Source organism: Gymnogyps californianus, chromosome 1 (genome assembly GCF_018139145.2).
Source record: "Gymnogyps californianus isolate 813 chromosome 1, ASM1813914v2, whole genome shotgun sequence".
In the NCBI taxonomy this organism is placed as follows: domain Eukaryota; kingdom Metazoa; phylum Chordata; class Aves; order Accipitriformes; family Cathartidae; genus Gymnogyps; species Gymnogyps californianus.
Window position 1 is genome coordinate 175175224 of NC_059471.1, and position 23871 is coordinate 175199094.

Genomic DNA, 23871 nt, shown 5'->3' on the forward strand with positions numbered 1-23871 from the left:
ATTCAAAAGCCGGTATCTGGTGTAAACCGTTCCACCACACAGCCCACCATGACCCACCATGTTCATGCAGTGCTTGAGGCTCTCACTGTTCAGGAACTACAACTTATTTCTAAATATCGCACAAATCAATCTTTTCTCATCTCTGTTCTCTGTTGTCCTTTCTTTCCCCTCTTAGCAGTAGCTAGTGTCCTCCTGAAGGGGGAGGGGAGAGATAGAAAAGAGCAAACCTCTTTTATCGATGCAGTGACAGATCACGATACAGCTTCTTCCCAACTCTTCTGCTCCACCCCCCTGGGAATCCTATTCTGCTGCCCCCACCCTGCAACTCTGGAGAGGAACGGTGGCTCCCAAATGCAACCAGGCTGAAGGAAACCTCTCCTCTTGTGCTAGATCTGGTTAATATGTGTGGAGCCAAAGAGGGCCCGGCTATATTTCATGGGGTGTGTCAAATTTCAGATTTGATCTCCCTCTTCCTTCCTGCTCATCTTCGCTCCTTCATGCATGGACACAAAACAGTGTTGTACTATATTCAGCCCCTTCAAACCTGTGTTCTAATAACTAATAATCAGCATTAAGCTACCACACTGTATCCTTTCAAAGCAGCCTTGGGAACTTAAAATTAATTATATTTATGTATTATCAAAATGGCATCAGGTAGTTAATGCTATTACAAAATCACAAAAATTTGACAGTCACTTAGATTACATCATTTTCATGCAAGTGGAGCTCTCATTCTAGGAAGGCTGAATCCTGCATAAGAAGCGGGACTACAGAAATTTGGGCCTAACTTCTTCCCCCAAGATGTAACCAGCTTAACCATGATCAGAAACAGTCCGAACGAATTACCTTTGGGTTTTTGCTGACTACGTTGGTTGATGACAGAGACCAGAGACTCTCAATATTTTTGGAGACAGGTCTTTGGGTAAAATTTGTCCAGCTACAGTGAAGCACAGACTGACTAGGTGTTTCCTCCACAACTACATGGCAGGATAAGATTATTTCTGTTGTGCAGCTTCCCCTATTGCAATGGCATGAAAGGCTATGTGGGAGAAGGGAGTAGGAGGAAAGCAGGAAGGAGAGGGATGTGACCACAAGGTGTGCCCAGAAACTGAAATCACGTATTATTTGTGAGGGAAGCAGGAAAAGACATCTGACCTGTGCCCAATTGATTTTGTCCTCCATTTTGTCTGAAATTACCCTGTCTCTAACTTAAAATTGTATCCTGACTGACAGCCCAGCCTCATTCTGTCTGCTGGCCGGGGACAGTCCGTACTTTCAGACAGTCATTACGAGGACGCTGTCACACAGTTCTCCCTCCCAGCTTCACTGTCACACATGACAAACAGGATGTAGGGTTTAAAGGAAAAGATGAGGTGAAAATGAAAGCGCTGCACTGATTAACTGTTTGCATTTTTGTGGAGCTGTTCATCTTCCTTAGTTACAGAGCCCATAATCAAAGATAACCTAAGATCACCACGGCAAATTGCTAAACCAGAGTTGTAGGTTTTCATTTATGACAATTCTTTTGACAATTCTTTTGACAAGTCAAACAGCTCACAAAATTTATTTTTTTTTCTCCAGGAATTAGAGTACAAAAGAGAGCAGCAGTGCCTAATACAAGGAGCAAAATGTTGTCAGCTTTGTTCAAAGTCTGATATCAAGTCTCTCAACTTCTAACCTCCCACTGTTCTGTAATATGTGGATCAGCAGTTTTGTCACTTCCCACTACCCTACATCCAGCCTTTGTACTGCTGGAAGGATTTAAGTCAGTATGTTCCAAAAAGAATTTTTGCTAAATCAATCCCAAGCTCATGTCTGTTTACATTTACTTACACATCTCCTTTGACATTGTACTGTCCAAGCCTTCAACACAATTGCCACTGTAGGATATTTCAAATTTTTTATTTATATTTTATTTATATTTATTATTATTTCAAGTTACTTTCTAATTAATATTGTGGTTTTATGTTTAAAAATTAACAAACGAAGATAGCTTGGTACTACCACAGATTCATCATCTACAATTTTTATATAGAAATACACCATAATAGGATCTCCTTGAGACACCAAATAATTAACCACACATTTTATTTAACTTGTATCTTCAAATATGGAAAGGAGAAAAACTCACAGCCATGGACTCAAACACTTTTACCTCGATAGAAAAGACATTCTTAACCAAAAGATGCCTTAAAATACACTGTGTGTGCGTCTAAGCTGCCAACACAGCGTCTTCTACAACACACTTCTACAGAATGGTGAATTTTCAAGAGGAAATTTGGAAAAAAAAGAAGAAAAAGAAGTATTTTTCTTAGGATAAAGTCATTAGACCTAGTATCTACCATTAAAAAAAAAAAATTTCTAACTTCAGCCTTATCAAAATACCCACTAGTCAGTGTTATGACCTATAGTACATTACTATTCACTTGTTCTCTTCCTTTCCTACAATACTCCTATGACGTTCATCGAATGGTATAGTCTGTTGAGCCAATACTGGACTAGGAGTGTTAAATATTAGTTTGGTTGGTAATTTTTTTTCCAGTTCTGGACTAAATTATATTGGCAGAGTTCTGTGAGAAAACCTGCATATCACCCAAGTAAAGTGTTCCAAATCCAACTAATAACACTAAGCCATCATTTTCAGCTCATTAAATTCACTCCTCTCTTTTACAATTAAAAAATTATAAGTGTAAAAATAGGAACATTTGAGTAGATCATCTATCAGTATATTAAATGCATTTTTGCATTAATTTGTAATTCTGTATTTGACCTTGATATTTTCCAAGGTTCTGACAATCAAAACAGCAAAACAGCTTGCTGTAAACACGTACTAACCAGATTTCTTGAGAAAGAGAGATGGCACAATATTAAACCAGTTTATGAAAATAGGCTTAAGTTCTTCAATAGACGTAAACTGTCACTTATTAGAAGTCTAACAAATACTTCCTTTATCCTTTCATGGCAGTCATTTAAATCTCAACACAATGCTCTATTAGAGCCTCTAATTGAATTTTTTCTTGTTTTGTCCTCCAGCTTAATGAGTATGATTTATATACTGATTTTAATAAAGAAGTAAATTCAGCAGTTTACTGTGAAAGATGTCTATCTTTAATCGACAGCTTATGAGTTTTGTCATATGGAGAAATATACAAGAAACAATTTTAAACACTATGTGATAGGCAAAACCTCAGGCCTATTCTTAAGAGTGGTCAGTACTTCTGATTATGTGAGCCTGTTTATGGTGCCAAATCTGTTGGCCATTGACATTCCCACATTGCGTATCTTCCTCAAATTGATTAAAAATATAATACTAGTGAAAAAAAGGCATTTGGGGGAAAAAAAATTCTCACAAATCTTTCAAGAGGAAGTTTTACTTCCCCAGCTGTTTCCAGTCTGGCAGAAGGTTCACCCTGGCACCAGAAACGTGTTGATTTCTGTGAAGCGTCTACATCCATCTAATCAACAAGGCTTCAGGAAAAAAAAAATCCTCAGTCCGTCTATTTGCAGTAGAGACTAAATATCAGCAGCTACATCCCTATCACCAAATTTCCATCTGCAATCAACTCGTTCCAGCTAAGAACTGGAAGGACCAAGGATTTCTACTGTAGAGCAGGAGAAAATTTTAGGAATATTGCCACAGTGCTACATACAGGAACTCAGAATAAAAGGACCACCTTTTCTGTATGAAGCCTTACAGGCAACCAGACAGAATGAAAAAGCATGAAAGACAAAGACTTGATTGGCTTTGTCAGAAAGAAAGGAATAGATGAAGATAAGAATCATCTTCTACGGGGATGGCTGGTCAGACTGTATATGTTTGTATGCCCTGGCACCAACACTGGGCAAGGAGACTGGAGAGGGAGAAGGGATGGAAACTGGAGGCAGTGTGAATGGACATGGCCAGCCCAACAGCCCAGTGTCCTGGTTTCGGCTGGGATAGAGTTAACTTTCCTCCCAGTAGCTGGTACAGTGCTGTGTTTTGGATTTAGGGTGAGAATACTGTTGATAACACTCTGATGTTTTAGTTGTTGCTAAGTAGTGCTTATCTTAAGCCAAGGACTTTTCAGTTTCCCATGCTCTGCCAGCAAGCAGGTGTGCAAGAAGCTGGGAGGGAGCAGAGCCGGGGCAGCTGACCCCAACTAGCCAAAGGGGTATTCCATACCACAGAACATCATGCCCAGTATATGAAAAGGGGGAGCTGGCCGGGAGGAGAGGATCACTGCTCGGGCATCGGTCAGCGGGTGGTGAGCAACTGCATTGTGCATCACTGGTTTTTTTTCTTTTTTTTCCTTCTTTTTTTTTGTTATATTCCTTTTCATTACAATTATCATTATTATTACTATATTTCATTATTATTATTGTCAGTATTACATTCTACTTCAGTTATTAAACAGTTCTAATCTCAACCCACGAGTTTTACCTTCTTTCCTGATTCTCCTCCCCATCCCACTGGGAGCAGGGGGTGGGGGGGAGTGAGGGAGCGGCTGTGTGGTGCTTAGCTGCTGGCTGGGGTTAAACCACAACACCCAGGGAGGAAGGTGAGCCAGAGAAGGGAGAGAAGAGACAGAAGGCAGGAAGGGACTGGGACAGAAGCACAAAGGAGCAGACAAGTGGATAGAGACTAGGAAAGAGCACACATGGATGTGGCAAGCTAGCATGAAGAGCTCAGGGAAGACTGTGTGTGTGGAGAAGACAAGAACTATTATAGGTGGAAGAAATCCAGAGAAAAGCATCAGCAGCTGCGGAAATAGAAGCGAAGAGCAATGCCATATAGAAGCACTCCCCCACCAGTATCTGGCTTTGAACTCAGTTTCTCAGTACTTTTCTGCTCTCCACAAATAACTGTGAAACCTGCTAACAGTGTGTCTTGCCTCCTTCCAGTTTTAAGTCCCTCCAAGGGAGGCTTTTAATGCATTATATGCTACAAAAAATGTAGCATTCTGAAAGAATCAAGATGTTAAAGGTCTTGTGCTCATTGGACACACAAAATGAATAGACAGTCCTGTGCATTATATGCCTTACTGACCCATTTATAAAACGGAACGAAAACCTTTTCCTCTTTTCACATGGGTGCTTCAAGTTTCTCAGTATCCACGTACCATACCACTACCCCTACTAGATAATAATGTTAAGTATCACAGAAAAGCCCACAGAAAAAAATAATAATCCCGGCTTCAGAGAAAGATGCGAATAGCACATGTAAATATCCCACTAAACAATGAGGACAAAACAAAAGTCAGAGTATCCGCTGTTTCCCTGAGCATTCTGCATTTTGCTTATATTCTGGAATCCTCTGCCTCAGTTACTTTAGGATACGATCATGCAACTAAAATTGCATATACTGAAGCCAATGGAAAGGTTTGTTTATTACTAGCAATTCCTATTTTCCAATGTTTGATTTAAAAACTGTACTTTTTAGTCTATCCATGTGTGTGGATATCTACAATGCATCTACAATTATACTACATTATGATGAGATTGAATTAATTGTATGAAAAACACATGAAAAATCTGTTGGATGCTTTTTCATTACAAATTATTTCCATTCCAGACTTTGGCTTGTGGCCATTAAATATTAAGAACTGCTTCTTCTTCTAGTATTGTCACCACTGCATAGCTATATCTTATTATTTGGAGTTTTAATGTCAAAATGGGAGAAAGCGTTCATTCTTATGAACATGAACATACACACATCAATATACACAAATGTAAAGATATATATGCATAATTTAATATACACATGCATACTTTCATAAATAGAAAAACAAATGTGCAATAACTCCTCTCTCTGTCTCTCCCTCTGCCTCCTTCCCCTCCCCCCCCACTTCAGCCACAATTTTATATGAACATACCTCAACGGGAAAAAGAGTACATCTGGTTGACAACCACGACGACAATTCAAATTTAATCTTTTTCCAAGGACAAGTATAAGTATCTGAACACTTAATTTTTTTTGCACATGACTGAAAATGTGGTTTGCTTCCTATGTTAAAAACTTCATTGTCCTTTTCATTGAGAATACTTGTTGGATACACAATGAATAATGAAACATTATAATATGATGAAAGCATTATTTATAATGATAACACTTTGAATCATCTATAGAATGTTACTTGATAATGCAGTCTGTTATGACATGTTAGACCCAGGCCCAGGGTCCCCTGTTTCTAATCTCATTGCAGAATTCAGGATGGATATTTAAAAATCCAGCAACACAAAGAATATTTTGCAAAAAATTAGTTTCTTATCTGTACTGGTGGCCTTTTCATACTCATGTATTCACTAACCTTCCATTCTACTTTGTTGCTACTCATATATGAAGAATAACACTAATTCACAATGAAGTAAGTTATGACAGCACAGAACCCACTTGCATTATTTTTAGACAATACCGAACTCATGTATTCAGATTTTTTTGGAGACTGCTCCATGTGTTTTCTCACCTGCAGCAGTCATTGCATCAGATTATTATTTCATTTATTCAGACACATGAATAATAAGCTGAAGGCTAGGTTTTTCAAGCCATTAAAAATGTATTGATTTGTAACCCAATAGCTTATTTTAAACATTTAATTTGTCCAAGTATAATTTCAATCCAAACAACTCCAAATCAAATCATGGACACCTAATCAAAGAATATTGCATTTCTTCATGAGTCTTTTGAAACTGAACTGCCCTTAGTCTGCAAATTTTGAATGCCTTGACTTGTGTTGAAGTGGTAGTTGAAAAAGAGGGTTTCCACCTTGCTTGGGCTTTCCTGATACATGCAAAGAAGCAAGAGTTATGCTCCATTGAAAAACTTAGGGGAAACCAACCACAGAGAGATACTCTTATTTCCAAGGTAAAACCAGGAACAAACCACATACAGAATGGACAATAAGCATTCACAATAGAGCAAATGGTTAGCTGAACAAAGCCTGTGCTTTAAACATGCAGTAGCATTTACAAGGGAACTGAGGTGGCAAGCTCATTTTCATTTCAGCCTTAGGTTTGACAAGTAGCTGTCAATTAATGCACGGAGGATTCTGGAGTATGGTTCTTTTGCCCACTGTATTGTATCATGTAATTTCATATACCCAGACTGGGTTTGGTTGTTCCAGCCTTCCAGACAACAAGATTTTTCTGAGTCAGCTCTGTGGAAGTCTGCAAGCTAATTCTTATGCTCAGGAAAACTCAAGCTCACAACATCTTTAGGGGCAAAATGGGTAAGCCCCCATGCTCATGTTTTAGCTGAAATGTGACTGGAGAAAGGGAAGTGGCAATAAGAAACTGGAGCCAAGATAGGATGGAAGGAGAAAATACTGAGCACAGAAGTAAGATAAAAGTACAAAAAAGGAAAAATGGGACACCATTAAGTGAATACTTAAAAGGGGATAAAAAGATTCCTCAATGGAAATTTGGTGTGAAGAGGAGCAGAATGATGTAGAAAAACAAAGGCAGAATAGGGAAAGTGAATTTTTTTTTTTTTTTTTTTAGAGGAAGCTGCCTTATCCAGCTTTTTTAATTTGAGACTTATTAAGAATCTAGCTACTTCTAGTAACAAAAACGTAAGACTGATGACTTTTGACAGAGAAAGGATGACACATTCCCCCCTGGAACTGAATCTACATAGCTGTGTGGTCACTCTTATTATCCCCTACTTGAAGAACTGACAAGATAGCAAAGCTTATAATCCCCTTTCAAGTTCATTAATATGACTAAAATCCAGACACGCTTTACATCTGTTTTTCCAGTGTTTCAGAATGGAAGCTTTCCAGACTGATAAAGGATCTATTGGTGATAAAGAACTTTCATTTTGCTTGAATGGCAATTCCAAATACATTTCTCATAATACAGCCCAGATATTGTGCTCTCATAAAGCAGCAGCTCTGAGAAGCTGTAAGAGGAGTGTCTTTCTGAGAATCTGTTTGTGCACATTTTAGCCAGGGAACTCTTCCACTGGAGAGGAAAAAAGCACGTGTTTGTGAAATTATATTGACCTTGATAAAAATGCCCTAAAATAAAGAGATTTGGAAATTAAATGAGGAAAATTTAGAATTAAAATACCATTCTTGAAAGTTTTATATTGAGAAAATTTCTGGATTTTGTCTTAAAAGCTGTTTTTAATTTTATACATTATACACTTCAATTTATACATTTTGTATATGAATTCAGGTCAAAACATGACATGACAGACTGTTTTGTTACTTGTATTGCATGTAATACTAATTTAAGTAAGTTGTATTTATGGATCACAATGATTTTTATTTGTACATGAAGTCCTCTGTGGGAGAACAGGAGACAACGATCATAAATTGAAACTTGGAAGTTCTAATTGAATATGAGGAAAAACATTTCCACAAAAGGACAATTAAGCATTGATACAGGTTGCCCAGAGAGAGTGCAGAAACTCCACCCTTGGAGGTTTTCAAGACTTGCCTGGAGAAAGTGCTGAGCAACCTGCTCTAAACTCAAGTGCTGATCCTGCTTTGAGGAGGTGGCCAAGCTGGGAGACCTCTCAAGGTCCCTTCCAACCTGAGCGATTATGTGATTCTATGGTTTCAGAGTCAGTCAAATTGTTTCTCTTGCTTCCTTTGCCGGAGATGCCTGCTGAACTCTCAGTGTGCAAAATGAGGAACAAGTATTGTGACCAAGTAGCATTTCCTCATCTTCATTGTTTTATGGTTTATCCACATCCTAAAAACATCAGCAGAACTCATGGTAATGACAAAGTTTGATACTAACATTTTGAATCAGAAAATAAAATAATCAAAGTGCTATGTGAAGAATTACTGTATTCCAGATCTCTGTGTTGCGCTGAAAGGGAAAAGAGCAGTTAACCTAATTATAAACTGAGTGCTTACCATACTTTAAAAATAAAATTATATAAAATGGTTAAATAGAATATTTTATCACAGGTATTAATTACAAAAATAGTGATTTATTGTCCCAGTACCGAAATGCCTTGATGAAAAAATGACAAGAAAGACAAACAGGAAACCAGTAGGGCTGATATGAAATGACATATCTTGTTATACCTACTTCTGACAAATCATAAAAATAATGCTGCAAACATGAAAAAATCCACATATCTAAACAGAAAGAATTATCTGAAAATACTTCATACACAAGTGTCAAAATCTTTTCAGAACACAAGTTCACAATTTTGATCAACGTAACTTTTAAGCTATCTGTTGTGCTTCCCCAATTCTGCAATGACACGTACTGTGCAGTTCCAAGGCAGGCAACGTAGGGCAGCTACGCAAACAAAACAGCGGCAGAGTTTTGTTTAATTTAGAAAGACCTGGGCAGTTGAATCTAATCTGTTTATTTTTCACATCATGCTAATATGATATTACAAATATATTAATCATATTACTACTATTATTAATGAAGATAAATTTACATTTGTTATTAATGAAGCACAAAAGAACAGTGGTCTCGTATGACCAACCTTCACGGCAGGCTGTATTTTCATCACTGTGGTTTCCATGATCTGAATGGTTTTAATAAAATTAGGTACACAATAAAAAAGGCCCTAAGAGAAAAGACCAAAACTCTTAAATGTAAAATAGATGCTGTTTTAGAAAACAATAACTGTTTCTCTGAAGGCTTTCATAGCCTACCATAAAACTTGTGGAGGTAAGAATAAACTATGACAGTGACCTGATAAGATTATTCAAGCCAGACAGAATTGCCTAACCTGGAAGTCTAATCTTAGTGAAGCCAATAAAAATGCAGTATGCACAAGTGTAAAATATGTAGGCTAAGATGAATTTCGAAGATCAAGGCTGATAATTTACTTCTTACATAGCTAATTATAACTAACTGCTGGACACTTATCTGCCTGGAAGCAAGACTACAAAAAAAGTTTTCTGTTTTTAAAACTGCATAATTATTTGGAAGTAACCATGGGAACTGGCATTAACCAAAATGTCCTTTTCAGTGCAGCTTTCAACTATACATATAAACTTCATTTCTTCCTCCCCCCCACCCCCCCAAAGCCCCTTCTTTGTTCCTCAAGCTTTGACATAAAATATTAATTTAGGTATAAAGAATGAATTTAACTTTTACTGTAGAACAGAAAATAACAGTGTAGGCAATAAGAATTGATCATTTTCATAGCTGCCTGTTACCCCCACTGAAATTGGGATAATTATACACAGTCCAGAAAAAAACTGCAGTATATAGTGACTTTTGACATAGGGCTATTACATATTATTCCCAATTCTATTAAAGACGATTACTCACTCCCTTTTATGTACTGAAGTTTCAAGAGACCATGAACGTGCTCTACAGTAAACAGACTTCTAAAAACATAGTCGTAAATTTAAAAAATAAAACCGCACCTTTTCAAGTGTCACTTGCAGAAGACTACAGAATTACAGAATTTAATTGTTTTGTATGGAAAGGTAATTTTTTTGATTCTCATAGTCAGTAGCTAAAACATGACCCTGGGACAAAATTCAAAGTTTCACATATCCATGTATGAACTGGTCTGTATTCCTTCAATATTTTTGTTTAAGCTGCACTGTGACCTGGAAAGCCCAAGTAGATATCATGGCAAAAGACAAGGAAATTAACTGATCTCTTCTTCCATAATTATAAATGTCTAGATCACCCACCTACAGAAATCAGGCTTAAAGAAACCAAATATTTACTAATCGCCAGCAACTGACAGAATGGTGAACTAAAGGGAGTTAATTAGGCAAACTCCTTTTGCTAGGTTACCTCAGATATGCATCTTTAATTAAAAAGCTAGAAAATTTACCTGTGTATCCTGACAGCTCTACTAGAATAAATGGGTGGCATTTTAGTAATTATATTTCAAAGGCATCACACAGTGCTTTGAATTGGATAGGCTCAGGCTCTGGGGAAGGGCCATCTAATGGGCTCTCCTTAAGTAACACTCAGCTGCTAGTTTAAAAAGTAGCATTACTGTAACCTGGGGATGAAGTGATTGCTTGTCCTGATAACAAGTGTTATTCACTGTCAGCATTTTCTCTAGTGCTTAGTTTCCACAACCAGCCATAAAGACAAATCGTGTAAGTGGGAGAAGAGTGCACGACTAAACAAAAGTAGACTACAACATGTTATCTGACTTCCTGCTCTGGATGTGACAGCTTTGGCAACTGCCCATCTTATAGTGGTGACTGAGAAATGGAAAGCCAACTTTCTTAAAGTACAGGATCTCCTGGCACACACAATGATAATGAAAAATTCTTGAAGCTCTTTTCAAGGTGTCAAGTTTCAAGGCTCATAAGGTTAGACAATATAGACACTAACAAATATTTACTGGCCACCTGCACATCCAAATGCAATAAACAAACACAGAATAAAGCACTAAATGTAAAGAACATACATAGTAAGATGCAAACCACCAAGAATACTGTAATATCAAGCATAAATAAACAGAAAAAAAAAAGAAAAAAGAAAAAATGCCAAACCAACCAAGGAGAAAAACAACCACATATCATAATAGAAGAGAGTAAGATCCTCTAGAACTGACTCATCTTCTTTACTAGCAAGGCTTACCTAGCTAGAAGTCACATCCTACCTAACAACAACGATTAACTACAGTAGAAATGTGCTTTATTCTCCACTGAAGGAGAGAAACTTCTTCTCTTGGAAAATTAAGTAACAGTTTCATGAAAAGCAAATAGAATTTGAATCTTTCCTCAGAAAACTTCCCCATACCCGCCAGCATTTTTCCAGTGGACATTTCTGTAGACTGAGAGCTGTGCCAGCAGATATGTCCTGCATAGGATCACTCCCTTGCCACAGATCCCACTGTTTTATCAGCAGGGCATCTGCCATACTCTCCTCCATACATGAGAAGTATAGCTGAGCACAACTCAAACCATTTGCCATTTCTGTACAACACTGTAATTGATTGTCTTTTATAACTGCTAATGTGAAGACTACCTTGTTCATATGAGTTAATAAGGCACCGGATATACATGACCAAGGAAGTGAGAGAATCAAAGCAGAGTACATGTTAAGTTTACAGTAACTATGTAAATTCTTGCGAATTTTCTATAGACTGTACAGTATTTTATTGGTGATCCTATCACAAGGTGATAAATTGCAATATTGACATATGAAACTCCATCCAAAAGCAAAGCAACGAAACTCACTTCATGTTTCTTCTGAGAAGCAAAGCAACAAAACTCACTTCATGTTTCTTCTGAGGAAAGGCTTGTATTGTAACTCACTGTCCCGGGGAGGGGGAAAAGTGCCAGTAAATTTCACCCAGCAGAGAATCATCACTGCCCCAACAGCATCAGAAAATGACAAGGCAACCAAAGTGTGGATAAGCTTTTATCAAAAAACCTTAAACGGGACAGAAGATTGTGCTTACCAAGGAAAAGATATTTGTATAAAAAAAATAGACAGTCAAGTCCTAGCACACAGAAATACATACACTTTCTTACATAATCAAACTGCTTTAGCATGCTTTCCATAAAGGTACTGAAATTGAGTGATGTGCATGTATCATTAATAGTTTCCCCAAAACCCAACTGAATTACAGTTGTTCATTAACAGCGTACAAAAACTACACATCCAAAACACGCTTGAAACCATTTAATCTATGAACAAGCATCAATTTAAACCAGACACCTAACTGTGAAAACATCTGAGACAGCATTCAACATCATTTCAGAGTACAACAACTGTTGCCTACAGATCAGACACCATTTGTCACTGCCAAATATTTCTACTTTTTTTAACCAGGAACAATCTAGAAGAAAAATGTAAAGCTTTCTGAATGGCTACTCATATTTTGGGTGAAAATGACAGAAGTTCTACAGAAAATATACTGGAGATCAGGGCAACCACAAGAGAAAAAATAACTAGTGGCAATTTTTCAACAGGGTATCTAGAGGAGCTTACTAGTATTTTGACAAAATCTGTGCCTTCATTCTTCTAGCTCTAAGTTGCCATTGCTCTTGTTTACCAATATAGCTAACATACCTGTAACAAATATCCTTTCCATTACACCTTTTTTACATCTTTCATATGTAAATAAATAAATATTCATCCTTGAATAAATAAATATTCAGCCTTCAGAACGTGATTCTTGGGCCTCTTCTCTTCTTACATATACTGCTATTACCTCTTAACTTACCAAAGAACATCACCCTTATTTTACCCTGCTCACCCTTATTTCTTTAATTTCAATTTCTTGCCCTTTTTGAGATAAATCGATGGTACAAGTCACATCAAATTCTAGGCAACCAAATAAACTTCATCCAATCAGAGAAGTAAGAGGTAACAATACATGTATTAAGTATCTTAAATGAATGCAGTTACTATGGAGATCCCTTTTAAATCTAAATAACTGTGATCTTTCGTCCTTCCTCTTCTGTATTATCACTGCAAGTCCCTAATTCTTTCTTTTCTATCCAGCACAGCGTACTATATTTTCTGAGTATAACTATTTCTACATGTGGCCTAAAAAAAACATTCTGGTCCCTGAAAAATAAATGAGCAAATTCTTCTTTCTAATGGCACCACACCAAGTCCAAACATGATAACTGAACTTAAGAAGTCAGCAACGTGACAGCTGATGAATGCTTCTATTTAGAAACATTCTGACATCTCCTGTTCTCTAATTTTGGTGGTTTTTTCTTGGTATCGGTCAGGTATTTGATTGTTTGTGACCTCTAAAATTGTGACCGGAACCCAGGGTTCATCTGCTCCTCCTGCTTATTCCCATGAGAAGTATTAATTATACTTCAATTAACTTTAAAAAAGCTTACATATAAACATTATCTAAATCTCCTGAAAAGTATTTCTAAATCCCCAGTTTGAGATAACTTCCATAAGGCAGGTTGCACCACAGTATAAAATCAACTGACACAGCTCCGGTCATTCTGAATCTGTGAGTTTCAAGTTGTTAAATGAATTGTCCAACTACCCTGTCATAACTTTCTGCTAAAGAAGTTGTGACAGCACTTATATTGTACTCGTAAGCTAAAAAACTGATGAAGCAACATTCTGGTAACCAGAATATATGTCTAGGAGTAGGCAAGGCTAAACAGGGACAGGTATGCTGTATGCTGATTCACCTCCCAAAAGCCACACATTAAGTTTGGCAACACAGCGGTGTTGAGTGCTATAGAAATGCCTTTACTCATATCTCAATCATCAACTTTATAGAGAATCCTCAGAGAAGGCTTTAATGTGTCCTCGTAGCCATGACGTTTTTAAGCAGCCATGATTCACAACTGTCATACAGTTCTAGTATTAACGGCTTTCCTTGTACCATGCAGTTCGTGATAATCTATGACTCATAACCTGTCTCCTTCTCCTTTACTGACCAATAGATTAACTGACAAAACTAGTTTATTAGTCAGTAAGCACAGATTGTTCAACAGTTCATTGAACCCTGCACACATTTTTTAAAATCTCCTGTTGATGCCACACAGAAATAGATGTGCTGTTTCTGAAAAATAACAACTTGCTTAATCATCCATATTTATTTTCAGTGTTGTATCTGTATCACTCAGTTGACTGATAGTTGCACTTTGGTGGCGTTGCTCCCAGGAAGCTAATGCTGAAGAGATGCCGTAAACCTGATATAATATATTGCAACAAATAAAAGGACAATTAGGATTAATGAAACAGAGCTTTATTTAGTCTGTAGAAACAAGCAGATCATTCAAATAACCCCTCGAGGTTTCATAATCTTATCAAAACATTTCTGGTTTTATATGCTAAATCTTAGAGATCCCTTTTCATAAGCCTAATACTGTATTTTTAATAGTACACTTTTCTTCATTTAAGACTCGTAAAATTCAGTTTCACTGTAAAAAAGAATCATTTTCCAGAGCTTCTGGTTGATTTCTTTCAATTCAGTATTGGAATTTCAGCTGAGAGAAAGCTATCTGACAACTGGGGACATAATGTTCCAGAAAACCAGAGGGAAAAAAGCAAGAGAGAGACAGAGAGCGAAATCGAGAGAGCACGCACACATGCATGCAAGAAGAACAGGAAGAAACACAAACGTGGGGGCTTTTTGGAGCTCTTAGTAAAATATCTAATCAGCAGAAAACAGAAGCTCCTCAAACAGATCAGACATAGCGTGCTATAGGCAAATAATTTGGAGAAAGCACTATATGCTAAAGCTAAGGGTTTAACAATGAACAAAAAGGCACAGAGATAATGTATTCATGTATCATCTATAAGCAAATTTAGTGTGTTCTATCTGAAGCAATGTAACCTTATAGCCCCACACTCATAGTACTTAGAAAAGGAAGAAAAAGTAGAAGCAAAGCTACAAAGACAGTTTGCTGACTGGGATAAAGAGATGCCCAAAGAGCTTATGTCAAGGAAACAAACACAGAGGGAATAGGTACAAACCCCAGGTTCCCTCATTGTTCTATAGTATGACAGTAAGATATCTGGGCATGGGGAGGAAGGAACGTACATATAAAAACAAGTACTTTCTCTACATCTAGATACATTGCTGATCACATAAATGGGTACCATCCCAGCTTGAGTACCTCTTTGCAAGGTCAGTCACAACCTAGTTACAGCACTCCAGCAGATGTAAGTGAAAGAAGCCGTATTTTATCCCTATTGTTATCCTTTTGAAAGCACTGCTATGAAGATCAGGGACTATGGAAACTACAAGAAAACAAATTAGGTGACACTGGGGAATGAGGGATCTTTTCCAGAAGAGTATGGTCAAGGTAGCTCTAGAAGGGAAACTAAGATTTAGATAGAGCTGCCAATAAGACAGTAGCAAAGGGAGAAACATGGGAATATAAACAAAAAATGAATGGAGAAAGGAGAATCAGAAACAATATGGGGCTAGATGTCATAATAGTATGTAGCAGATTAGGATAATTATACCAGAGCTTTCCTCTTCCGTAGCCCCATCTCATTATTCAGGCTTGTAAAGTCTGCTGGTTTTTCCCAGGAGAATGAATAGGGGAGGCGGGGAGAGTTTATATTGGTAAAAAAGGCAGCAAGAAATTCTGTTTGATGTTTGTAGGATTTGTTCACAGTCTTATACAGGTATTTTCAAGATTAGGCAACACCAAGTAAGCCAATTTTTTTTTTTTTAAAGCCATAGTTACTTAACAACAGATATAATCTCAGTTTCTTTTAACATACATCAAAAATAATTAGATACTGATGAACACATTTATCAAACAGACCAACACACTGGCACCTTCTAAGAAGTATGTGCTGCTGGACAAACCAATATTCAGAACAGCCTCAGAGTCTGAAAGAATAACGATAAGTAACAGCAGTACATAGTTCTGTAGTTCATCAAGGTCTTTGCAACACTGGGATGGTATCAGCTGATTCTCTTCATGCCAGTAACAATACTATCAATTTCACCAGAGGACTGAATTCCAAACCGCCTGGAAAGTTGCTACGTGCCACCATATCCATTTTTAAAAGGAAAGCTACTCAAGAGGGTTTAAGCAAGTTGCTTATGTCCACTAAGATAGCCTTGGAAAATTTCAGCATCAGACATTCAGGTTTCTTCCCTGCCTTTTCTTTTTTTTCCTCTTTTTTTTTTTTTTTTTTTTTCTTTGTTTGGGGGTCTACATAAGCACTCCTCAAGCTGTGAAGCAAAATTTGACAGGAAAAAGGATCCCCAAATTAATTACAGTTAGTTAAGTGAAGTTCATTTCAGAATAGCACAGTAAAAATGTGACACAAGAGATACACATTAATGAAAAAAGAACTTCCAACAATCACACCAAAAATGCTTGACAAGTACAAGAAACACTTCCCTCTAATTCAGGATAGAGCTTAACAGTACGAACTCTACTAGTACTGTCACAAAGGGACCGGAGGAAATGAAGTCTAACTATTGATCAGCCATGAAGGACAGCCCACATACGAATGGGAAAGTACAGCTGTCACACTCTTGTGAATGCCACAAAGCTGTGAAAGCCATTGTATATGATCCATGATGGCACTGGATAGCATCACACTGCTTTCCACATGCTTAAAATCACTGCTTCCGCTTCAAAGGCAATTAGTGTAAGTAGAATTCTAGTTCTGATTTAATATAATGAGCCTACTCAGCAGATTATTAATATAAATGACAATTATTACTTCTGGAGGAAACAGTCTTTAAAATATATGTGAAAATAGAACAAACAGAGAGAGGGCTTGCGAAACTCTTGTGCATTAACAATAGCTTCATGTAAGTTATATATAACCTACCTTTTTTTGAACAACTATTTTTTAAAGGAAGTCAGGTTTCAAATTCTTTCATTCTTTTTAAATGGATATGGCACTAGTCCACAAGGATTGGGATGTGGACTGGTTTTCCAGAGTGCAGCTGGAGTGTCTGCACTGACAAGTTATAGCTTGAGACACCGACGCTGCAAATAATCATATTTCAGAGAAAATACAAAAAAGATGACAATATAGCAACTGAGATGTAACAATTTCTTATTATAAGTGTAGCCGTGTACTGCAAACACTTAGATCTTTTTAAGGAGCATATGGCTTCATACATAAAAAGCTACTGATTCTATTCTCCTTAAGAAATGTCTAACTACATAATTATAAAGTTTAGACGTAATTCCCATTTTAAAACCTCCCTAAATGCATATTTGCCCAACAGACCATAACTCTCCAAAAGGAATCACTGTTATCTGCAGGACAAACTATTAACAGTTTAATAGCTAGTGGTTTATTAACTAATGGTTTAATGCAGTTTAAAGTTCTTAAAATTATTATCCCTGAAGTAAAATTAGATCTTTAAATAAACTCTGTTAGTGTTAAGCATTGCATTTAAACTAAAGATTCAAACACTGAGACATGCTTCTAAGAGCAAAATCCCATCAAAAATGGTTAAGGTTGCACAGTCTAAATGACATCTTATTCCTTTTTTCTCATCCTCCTTCCTAAAACAAATATTTTCACTTGGCATCACAACTTATAAGGATGAGTGAAATAGGCTTATGGTATAAAAGCAGCCTGGGCACTATTTCTGTTAGAAATGAAAAGGTATTGGGAGACCTATTACATGAAAGATCAAAGCGTACTGCTGTACAGTACTAGCAGAGACCTCCAGGCTATCATGCATTTTACACAGTATTGCCAGACTTTGCAATAAATGTTTGGGAGATATCCTTGGAAGCTCCAGCTCCTGGATCCATGTGACTGTGTAAAAATCTCACCTTTCAATAAAAAATACACTTCTAAACCTTGAGATTTTGGAGGGACTGAAGCAGTCATGGAAATCAGGCAGTAATGAGAAAAACTCCCAAAGACACGGCTCATGGAAAAAACAGAATCCTAATATCTTTGATGGTTTAACTAAAGCTTTTTAATTGGTGAGACTGCAAACATGGCCTATATGTTATGTGCTTTATGACCACCATGTTCAAAAACTTGTGTCTTCAGCTCAAATCACTGTTGTTCCATTTATTAGCATAGCCACAAAAGTCACGAGTATGAAATACATCAACCAACATTGCTGTAAGAGCCCTTGTGCAGAAACTCCTCTCACAGCAAAACCACGTCTTTGCCTCTTTAGCTTGCAGTATAAAACTGAAGGTATAGCAGCAGAAGCACAGTGCAGACACACTGCTAATACATTTGACATATTCCAGAGCACTCCTAATCACTCCTAATTTCTAGCTGTTCTAAAGTATATCCCCCCACCCAAAATCCTAATCCAAGGAATCATGTTTTTCCAAATATACTTAATTTTGAATTTTGTATTTTCAAAATTATTTATTGCAAGAAAAATTCTACAGTACCTGTTTTCATGCACTTCAGATATCAATATAAACACAGCAAATTAACATAATAAAATATATTTTTATGTGCTATCTTTGGTAATGGCTTTGCAAAACATTTTTGTTCACATGGGAAAGTGAGTAATTGAATTTCCTATTCTCTTTGCATTTTCAGAGCTAAATGCTGTCAATATACTAGTAACTTTATGATTGCAAACAGGTCTAAGATGCATCTTTTCTCATTTCTGAATAAACTTATTTGAATGAGTTTCATTCACATAAGAAAAGCTGTCAAAATGTGATGTTTACGATGGCTATAGGTCTTCAAAATAAGATTTATAGTGCGAAACTTTGAAAGAAGGAAACAAAGAAAATCATCATTGAAGAACAAACTTGGAGAGGATCCAAAACTGTCAAATAATGTTCCTTAGTTATCACCAACTCCATACAAGGGAGTCCCCTTAACCTGTATGTATGTAATCACCTGTATCATATTAGTTATCTTTTGAGTTAACTTCCATGTACCATAAGTGCAAAATAGTGGAGTTGACAAGAAAGCCTGTCTTCTTAGTTCCTAATTGAAATGTAAGTCACTACAAGAACAGTGACAGAACAGTCACAGAACTGGCTATCTCCAATTCTCTAACGAAATGTGGGCTGGAATTAATCTACCAGGAATTACTAAAATACATATCCGAAGCTAACCTAGTAGTCTTTACAAGAGGATTGTGCAAAGAGATTAAGAATTACAAACAAAAGGTAAGTACTGATTAAAGCACGCTCTCGCAAAAAAAGAACACCAAACTGCCCCCAAAAATCATGCAACACTGCAGATGTCTGTTGATTTTGTTTGATTGTATTTAGAGACAGGACTACAATAGCAGTTACCAACATCAGCAAAGCTGCATTATGATGACACAGTATAACTCTTCTCACTGAGAGATTTTAATCACAAATATTAAATACAGTCAGTAACTAAAAAGTGAAAAAATCAAAACAAATTATCAACTTCCCTATTCAAAAACACTGATAGCATAGAGCCATAATAAAAATTGCAGGAGAAAAGAAAATTTGACATTAAAACTGCTTTGATATGTGGATCATAGAAGCAGTTCATTATAGTAGCTTCTTGGAAGTTGCCTCAGTAATTGTGTAAAATTACTGCCATGCGTATACACAATATAACTTAATGCAACACCCCCCCCCTTTTTTAAATGGAAACTTGATGTTACTCTGAAAGAGCCTGATTTAAAATCATAGCCAAGTTGATACTCAATGTAATGTTTAAAAATAGCAAATTACAGTACAGGGACACAGTATACAAGACAAGAAAACAAGCACATGGTAACCCTACTGACTGAAGCCAGCTTGTGATATTCCAACGAGCAAATTAAGCTAATAAATACTTTGCTTTTGAAACCTAATGTGCAAAGGTGGTTGAAGTCTACTGCAGCAGCATCAGCCCATGCATTCGGCTCCTACATTTAAAAACGGTGCTCATTTCTTTTACTGTTTTTTGATGGACAAAGAAGCAGTTGGTAAATAAACTTGTATTTCAGAATAAATATATACAGTAACATTGAAAAATGGAAAATACAACACAGATTTCCAGTGCAAAACTTCCAAGTAATAGACAAAATATCAGCCAATAATTTATTGAAACCATTAAATGGCTTAAATGGTTAAATTCCTAGCTGAGAAAAATATGATTACATGACTTCTGGGGCACTTGGAAAACACATCATTCGAAAATGTGTCTAGAAAAGTATGTGTTTACCAATTGAAGAAAAAACTGAGAAGCTGCAGCAGATAAATTAAATAGTAGAGAGTAATCAATCACGGTGCTAAAATGATAGATGACAACTAAACTGAAGCCCCAGGGAAGTACAAACACAGAGCCATTTTGCAAAATTAGGTTGCATAACTAGCATACCTCAAAGCAGTACAGAATCTAAATCCATGTCAGAGATCTCACATTAAAAAATGCAAAGCTGTGTCTGTAATACAAGATGGATTAAAAAAAAGAAAAATGAGGTTTTGAGGCACAGAATTTTGTAAGCATATGAGTCATAGAGAATAGACTAGTCTGAATAGTCTTAACATGATAACCAAACCAGAGACAAAATAAAAAACCTTTACACTACGCAAATGTTACTATATAATTTACCAGAAGTTCATATTTCCACTGTGGGAGGGAAAAAAAAAAAGTGAAACTAATTTAGGGGAAGACCTCATTAAAGAATTCAGGTAGTGTGAACACTCAAATGAACTATTTTATCCAAGCCTGCAGTATATGCACATGAATTTTAATGGGCAATGACAAAACCTGGGGGTACAGGGAATGAGGGCACTTCCATGCTGCTTCTAGATTACTATATTGCAATGAAAGATTGAAATCGTTAATGTAAGGGAAGATTATTGTGATTAGTAGAGAACATTCAGAAACCACAGGCTCATTTCTTTTTGAAGGCTCATAAATTCAACTTTTACAAAACTGACCCTTCCAAAACCAAGGAACCCTTCATTTAGCTACTTCATGTCTGGTACATTACATACCTCTAGATATAATATGGTAAATGGTAAAATATAAAACACGGTAGCTTTTGAAATAGATATTAGGGTAAACAACGGTAATACTGCATGCTTATGAGCTAATGGTAAGTCTAACACGAAATTAGTTCTTCTACATATAATGGAGTTAAACTGCCCATACAATAATTTTGAGCAGGCCAAGCCTCCTCTCCTCTGCTCACAGCAGAGTGCGATTTGGCCATCCTCCTCCTGTATTAGCACTTCATTTGTTTAGTCTCCTAATTTATGTCACATTACCTGAACCTGCCTTTATTAAACAAGAATAATGAAAAAACTGTTATTAACCAGCAGCCACCAAAGATGTCAGTTATTTGATAAACCAAAGTATGTGGCAGATGAAATTTTATTGCTGCTGACTGTGTGAGAACAATGGACACCTTTTTTGGAACACATATTGCAAGATTTTTTCCCTCCTCCACATAGGATGACTTTGATCTTTTGCAATATCAAAGCCAAATGACAAAGACCCTTGCATTTAAAACAAAGATAAGAACAATTAAAATCCACAAAATATAGTGTATATATATTATGACTTTTATTTTATTCTTTTCTTAATAAGAACAATATTAATTTTATCTTCTTTCTGTATCTGGAATCCAATATTTTTGCCTCTCAGCACTAGTTATTTTAAATTTTAGGTTTTAATTCAGGTTGAGAAAAAAAAAGTATTTTAAAACAAAGATCCACAATTTATCAATCCCAGTGTCAGAAGAATGACTTGTTACTTAGTGTATGAGTAACATACAGTTCACAAGGGTGTTTTAAGCAGGCCCAAAGGTAGCATACATGAACTTCCCTACATGGCTGAATGTATAGCCTGATCAAGCTGGTAACATTGCTCCTCATTGATGATGGATGAGAGATAGATGTAATTTTATTTCTGCTTTATCATTCTAATTTCCCATGTATATTCCAAAGAGAGTGTTAAATAAATTACACATTACAAATGTTAAATAACCACTGTACAGTTTCATTTCTGTAATTATATATTCATTGTTAGATCATTTGTAGTTTATAATCATAATACCATGACTGATAAAATTAACTGATGGATACTATGAAAAGGTTCTGTCAACCTATTCTGCCAGCAGGGGAGAGAGAATTTGTATGTGATGGAGTACCAATAACAGTTGATTAATTTTTTCTCGCTATACACAAATAAATCCATGCTATTCTGAAACAGCTGCCTGTGAGTTCTGGCCACTTGACACAGGAATACAAGTGAGGAGAAAATGTTCAAGTGTCTGCAGTAGTGAAATTTACTTTCTACAAACAGGTCTATAACAACTCCTGGATTTTTTGTATACATACATCAGTTGAATTATACAAATTTCTTGGAATTGCTAATATTTATGCATGTAACTATCAGTCATCTGCTGCCAAAACTTAAGATCCGGGGGAAAAGCATAACTGATTTGGTTGAAGGTATCCCATGCATTAAATAACAACTTCCAAAAGTTCCACCATATCTTTCTGCACGTCAAACAAAAATTGCAAGAGCTGACCCACATTACACTATGTTGCAACACTTTGCAAATTCCTTAGATATAGGTATATGGCATTATTCTGTGCATTATTACCCGGCAATACCAATAACGCTCTTGGTCTGCAGAGTTATCTATTTGATACTAGAAATAGCAAGCTCAAAATCTGCCAAAGATCAGGAACATTCTGCACTGCAGCTCTGCCAAGAGGAAGAGGAGATGGCCCTGTGTGGGAGATGTGAGGAGAAACTATGAAGTTGGAGCAGATTACCTGTGTAGGCAAAAGACTGGAAAGATAAAGGGTGAAGAGAGGTGTGATATCATGTACGGAATATAAACCACAAGAGTCACAGGGGGAAAGAAGAGAAAATGGAAGGGAAGTATAATTGACAGAAGCAGCAATGGAAAGTTAAGAGGAATAGATAAATAAGATAAGAGCTTTGAGAAGTTTTTTTAAAACTGATTTTTTTTCTAGTGATCTTCTGGAACATATGTATGATTTGTTATATGTCTAAAAAATGCCTACTGGTAGCACAGTTTAGTACATTGTATAAATAACCATACAGATTTTCAAACAAGCGTTATGTTGCCCTCAGCTTCAGTGAAGTGTCACACATTTCCTTTCATGTTGTCTGATTAAACTCAATGTTAAAACCCATCATGGAACTTGGTTGCCCAGAGAGACACTCGGCATTTTTTGGCTATTGAGGTTTATACATATTCCTTTCCACCAAAGAATTTTATTTTTACTGCTTGCCAAAAAGTATTCAAGATTTACTTCTACCCAAAACTAGTCTGTTCCATACGCTAGTTTGGCTACATGAATAGAGATTTTGTATATGACAATAAAATTCCTTCAATTCCACTGCATGATATACTGTCAAATGTATATTCTATAAGCAGAACAGTGCTGAAGAGCACATATTCTCTGTACATTACTTACTGTCCACAATCTTCTACCACAAAAAGGCAGGCTCTTTTAGCACCTAGCGTAGAGGAACTGTTTTGTTGGAACTGTTAATAGAAATGCCTTAATACACATTCACCCGCTTTGGTTCTCAAAGGATATTGCCCCCTTTTAATACCCAGTA

The 23871-nt window shown here is 36.5% G+C and overlaps 1 protein-coding gene across 1 annotated transcript in view; it reads right to left on the minus strand.

Annotated features, from left to right (window-relative positions):
• The window catches only part of SYT1 (synaptotagmin 1), a 375273-nt gene that overhangs the window by 220231 nt on the left and 131171 nt on the right, over positions 1–23871 (minus strand). The window lies entirely within an intron of this gene.